We start from the raw sequence: 6,000 nt of genomic DNA on the forward strand, positions 1-6,000 counted from the left end.
AGAAATGATGAAGGAAACAACACCGACACAACAATGGAAACAAAACGGTACAGAGGGACTTTATTCAAAAATGGCAAGATAGCACTGGCTGCCATGATACAGATATATCACTGCCAAAGGTGGAACAAAGGGAAGAGGTGGTCCTCAGTAGGAGATGTGGCCACCCCTAATGTCGATGCAGGCTTTGCATCGCGTGTCCATAGTTAAAAAAATGTTGAAAAGTTCTTGCGGTAACATCGTCCATTCCTCTGTCAGCGCCATCTTCAGCTGGTGAACATTTTCTGGTGGGTGTGAACGCCTAGGCGTCTTCCCAGAGCGTCCCATATGTATTCGATGGGATTTAGACCGATGGAACGGACAGGCCAATCCATACAAACAATGTTCTCACTTTCCAAAAGCATATTAACAGCTGCAATGTGATGGGGTGTGACGTTATAATGCATAAACACGAAGTCGGGGCCAATGGCACCTCGGAACAGACGCACATGGGGAAGGATTACCTCAGTACAGTACCGCCTTCCGGTATCTGGAGTTGTGTATGTCCATCCAAGATAACGCATCCCCAGACGAGAACACCTCGACCGCCATATCGATCCCTTTCAGTGATGTTTGTGGGGTGATACCGTGTGCCAACTTTTCTCCAGATTAGCTGACGTCCAGAATCGCTGCTGAAACTGAATCTACTCTCATCAGTAAAGCGTACCTTAAGTAAAAATTTTTTGTGGTTGTAACCTTCAGAAATAGCGTTGGTCCTTAAGTTTTGCACACCAATGTACTAGTACTAATTTTTTTTTTCTATTAATCACAAAAAACAGCAAAAAGCCTTACATTTGTGAAAAACAGTTTGAAATATAATAATAACATATCAAAATAAAAGTAATACAAATAAACTTCAGTAAAGTTAAAATATAAAGAATTAATACAATGAATGGGCTAAAACAACAGTTTGTGATATTCATTTTTAACACTAGTTTTATTAATAAAAATATCAATTTTATTTTCATTTAATAATGCAGCTATTCTGTTGAAAAATTCAATTTTAAGATGATTTGTCCTAAATTTGGAGATGTGAAATAATTTATGTTCTCTCAAAAGCCTAGGTGGACAATTGAAATTAATACACGAGAGTAGCAATGGAGCATCTATTTTGCCTTGAATAATCGAATGTAGAAGGAAGTAGTCAAACATATTCCTTCTAACACTTAACATGGGAAGGTTAAAAATTTTACACCAATCTTTATATTTAAACATAAAATAGTCTAAATCTGATTTATAATCTGATGAGAGATTTTTGAACCCTTTCGAGCGTATTAATATTATTTATACCAAAAAAGGGTCCACACTTTGCACCTAACTAACTTTGCAGTTAGTTAGGAAAGACGGCTCCTTGTAGAATACAATGGTCTTTCTCGTTCTTTTACTGTCTGCAGAGGGGTTAGGCTTGTTAAGGTTTACAAGAGAGGAAGTAGCGAGAAAGTTCTCGAGTTGCCGGCCGTTGTGATTGCCCGGGCGATCTACCGAGTTGCTGTGCCACATTGCAGAACGGCAATAACGTCGGCACAGAGAATAATCTTCCCATCTGAGAGGAGGGCTTGGACTGCTTGCAGATACCTGATGGCAGGGGCTATATCTTCGCCTGGACGACAATACAATGAGATGACGTGGAACGATCCCATAGGTCCTATAAGCTGGGCGCACACCGCCCATGGGGTACAGAGGATGTGGATTTTGGTGGCAGTTATGTGCGGGTTCCGAACAAGGATAACCGCCCACGGAGTGTCTTCTTCTGATTGTATAATTTTGTACGTAAGCGGATATCCCCTGATTTTTCTTGCATTTGTATAGGGCTCTTGGATGAACAGGACGTCTGTATTGTCTTCGTCAGCCTTTATTCTTATTTGGTCCACGACTGCACGCGCTCGCTGAGCATTTAGCTGCATAAATTTCATGATGTTACAGTTATATGTCTTATATGGGGCCATAGTTGATTCTTTGTTGTTGTGTGCTTCTTGCTTTCAGATAAACCGGGCACTTGTTATCCCTTATCGAATGCTTGTAATCCATTTTTGCTAGTTTACAGTTGGCGCAAACCGGTTCTTCAGTTTTGTTAGGGCAGGTGTTAAAGTTATGCCCTTTCTGGGCACAGTGTCCACACGTGGAATCGACCTGTGTACATGTGTGTGTAGTATGGCCGAACCTGCAACAGCGAAAGCACTTTGGGACGACTATGTGTTCTTTGAACCTATGGCAGGTCCACTCGAGGTACACCCTGTCCTGCTGCTTAATTACTTGCCAAGCTTGTGCCGAGAGGTCAATGACCCAGTTTACATTTTGGGAGGATTCTCCTTTGGTCTGATACTTTGGTTGTATTGCATCTTCTATGCTGGTAAATTCGCTTTCACCTTGAAGGTTTCTACAATAGATTTCGTCAGCCACTTGTTCCGGTTTGAGGTTTTTATTGATGCCGAAAACAATAATTGCTGGGCCTTTCTTTTTGGGTGTCTCAGCTGTGAGTCCCATGGTGGAAATTTTTGGGTTGTCCAGTATTGTCTGGGCTTCGTGTCGCGTTGCAGTCTCAATTATTAGAGGGGTACCACAGATCAGCGTTTTGTCAGCAGCACTGTTTTCAGCTGCTTTAGAACCTCTGCTGGCTAATTTCAAAAACATGATCTCGTACGCCGATGATTTGAAGCTCTTTATTCATTCTGATCAGCCAGAACAAGCGCTCTCAGCCAAAGAGCTGCAATAAACCAAATAAATGAGGTAAGCAACTTTTTGCATTACATCGGTCTCGAGCTAAATGCCGAAAAATCTGCCCGGATGATGTTCACAAAGAAGAAAAGAATAATCCCAATGTATGTCTCTATAAACGGACATCAATTCAAGTTAGTCAACTCTCACAGGGACCTCGGTTTGGTTTGGGATTCGAATCTGTCTTTTCTGAGTCACTTCAAAGCAAGAAACAAATTCTATGCAGCCCTTTGGTCTGTTTGTCAGGAACTGGTTGGTTATAGCAATAAGAAGCTAATATCTAAATTTATCCAAACGTGTTGTTCCCGTGGCTCTCTACGCGTCGGAAATCTGGTCCTCCGCTCCCCCAACCTACCTGCAGCAGTTCTTGGGGCTTGAGTATTGGCTGCTGCGATCCTTCAATAGGTCTTCAGGACATCCCTTTACTATCTCTAGGGCTATACTACACTCACTGCATGGAATGACCCCTTGGAAACAAATAATCACTACTCGCAATATAATGACCCTCTCCAAGCTTATTTGGGGTAGACTTGATGCTCCCATCATCAATAAGCTCGTCATTCTACTCAAAGATAACAGAAGAGCAACTAATCATCAAACATCTAGGAACCGACCTGCCCTCAACCAAATCAGCTCGCTCAGTCATATGTTTCCAGCAAACACGATTGGTCTCCTGAACGACCTAAATATAACCCTGAGGTGATTTGCGTCGACAAGACATATAGATCAAAAGTCTTTGCAGATACCTACGCAATTCTGCAATTTTAAAATAAATAAATAAATTTTCTGTTTATACTCCGGGACGACCAAACGGTCAGAGGAGTTCACAATATAGACAGAATACAAGAAACAGCACCGTATTCAGCAGTCACGGGCTTGAACCCCGGTACTCAAGGCACGTGTACTTATGCACCCGCGCGCCTGACCACTAGGCTACGGCAGCCTACTAAATAAATTTTCTGTTTATACTCCAGGACGACCAAACGGTCAGAGGAGTTCACAAGATAGACAGAATACAAGAAACAGCGCCGTATTCAGTAGTTTAAAGTTTCCTCCGCTCTCCATAGGCTTCTGTGTCTGTGGACAAACTGCACTCCTTTCCTGTTCCGGACAGCCTTCTATAACTTGCCTACTCTCCCGCACTGTGCTTCGAGGGATGCTGAATTTATTTAGAAAATTTATCCTGAATATTGTCTTAGCCTGCTGTAATAAATTTGAGCTGTATCCTTTATATCAATGTCTATATTGTTAATCTGTTATTGTTATATTTATCCTCCTCGCAAATATTTGCTGTGTAGGGGTAGATGTAACTTCTTCTTTACTTGAATAAATAATAATAATAATACAAACGTCGATCATTTCTGATAGATCACGGACACAAGCGATTGAATCATTGATATTTGAAGTTAAAAAGAGGCTACAGCGAGGATTACAAAATACACAATTTATCGTGGTGATAAAAAAGTGTTGGAACAGTTTATTTTCTGATTGATATCATCCGCGGGGGAAAAGTCTCATTTAAAGATGTGAGCTAAAAGTTAAAGACAAGTACTGTATCACCTTCGAAAGCTCTTATTTATTATTTATTATTATTAGCCATATAGTGCAGGGAAGCCTGAGGCTTATGCTGCACCAGCCAAAAAAAAAAAAAAAATTCCAAGTTACCCTGAGAGAGAGAGAGAGAGAGAGAGAGAGAGGAATCACCAAGAAGAAGAAGAATGATGATATCCAGCTCAGGACCCTGGGTGTGCCAAGCCCATATTCACCAGATGTAAGCCCCTGGGGTATCGTGTGTTTCTGTTGCACTTTACATAATTTGATGATAAATTTGAAATACAGTATCTGATTTGAAATAAATTCCATACAAATTCGCTGTTCATCAAATCATTCATTTTAAAATACGACGAAACACACAAAACACTTTCCTGTCAATCCACTCTAATTCAGACTGACTGCAGATAAATATATCACAAAGAGGACTCGTTACGAAGCCGCTATTTCGATACAAAATTAGTTCCCCAACTTTATCATATGTTACTGTAATATTTTAATGATATATTTAATTCTAACGTAATAGTAATTCATTCTGATTACAATAAAACTACAATCTGATGGGAGCATCACATTGTAGTTTTATTAGCCTTTGTGGTTGTAATCTGGCCCAAATACTCTGGCTAAAAATCTGTAAAGATTTTTAGCCAGAGTATTTGGGCCAGAATCTGTAAAGATTTTTAGCCAGACCTCTGAATCAAAGAGGGCTCCAGCTGTTGTTTCTAGTCAGGGCGTTCAAATAAATTGTTTTTCTTCTCCGCATTTTGTTACCATGAACAACCATTAGCTTAACTTTGGATGCAAATTGCAATTTTGCTGTCGATCTTGTTTACAGCATATTTTCAAGAATCTTGTTTTTTTTTGTTTTTTTTTTTTGTTTCGTTATCCATATATCTCAACGAGTTTTTAATATTTAATAAGCAAGAGCTTTATTATAATACAAAAAAATAATAAATATAAAATAACTAAAATAAAGAGACAAAAAAGGAAGAAAATAAAAGGCAAGCATAATCGGAAATAGTCGTGGTTAAACGTATTTCTTATCAGGCTTGGAGAATGTACGCCAGAACCCGTTCCGGTTCGTCATACGTATCGGTAATGTCACGTGTACGCGTTAACTGCTTTCTGAATGTCAAGATAATACTGACGAGCGTTCTGTTTGGGAAATTTTTCCATTTCATGCCTGTTTGTTATATTTTGTGACTAATACGTAAACAAAGGTATTGTATTAAATGCTATTACCTTCTATAAAGCAGTTTAAGGTTAGAGTTTCGCGCCTTCTTATGTCACACAAGTTCAACTGTTAGATGAACCACGGCACTTGCACAAGCAAGTCACCTGCGCAACAGTTACATAGCGATAAACAAAACACCAGTGTTCTGCAATAACATTAGTCAAAAGATAACGTTATCAACAAAGTATCAGTTACCTCTGTGTCACAGCACGTGTATGCTCTCCAGGAATCATCCATCACGTGATCCTCCCTTGTACTACAAGTATTCCGCCACTGAATTTGATAAATCCTTGACAGTTAACCTATCAGGGGACGAGTAATAATATTTCATATTTGAAGGAGAACGCTACATACCTAGACTCTATAAGGTAACTGTTTTGTTTATAATAAAAAGAAGTACATTTTAATTTCATATGTTTCTGAGTTACCGTTTTCACTCTAGCCGAAAACTATCCTGAAATTGA

At 39.6% G+C, this 6,000-nt stretch overlaps 1 protein-coding gene across 1 annotated transcript in view; it reads right to left on the bottom strand.

Moving 5' to 3' along the window:
• LOC150078668 (uncharacterized) overlaps nt 1–5,753 on the bottom strand; it is a 207,181-nt gene extending 201,428 nt beyond the window's left edge. Inside the window, exon 1 of the mRNA XM_090382218.1 lies at nt 5,732–5,753. The gene's annotated coding sequence lies outside the window, so the exon portion shown is untranslated. The remainder of the gene's footprint in view (nt 1–5,731) is intronic.
• Between the last annotated feature and the right edge of the window lie 247 nt (nt 5,754–6,000).

This window comes from Mastigoproctus giganteus, chromosome 10 (genome assembly GCF_048544385.1).
Source record: "Mastigoproctus giganteus isolate SK-2022 chromosome 10, ASM4854438v1, whole genome shotgun sequence".
In the NCBI taxonomy this organism is placed as follows: Eukaryota; Metazoa; Arthropoda; class Arachnida; order Uropygi; family Thelyphonidae; genus Mastigoproctus; species Mastigoproctus giganteus.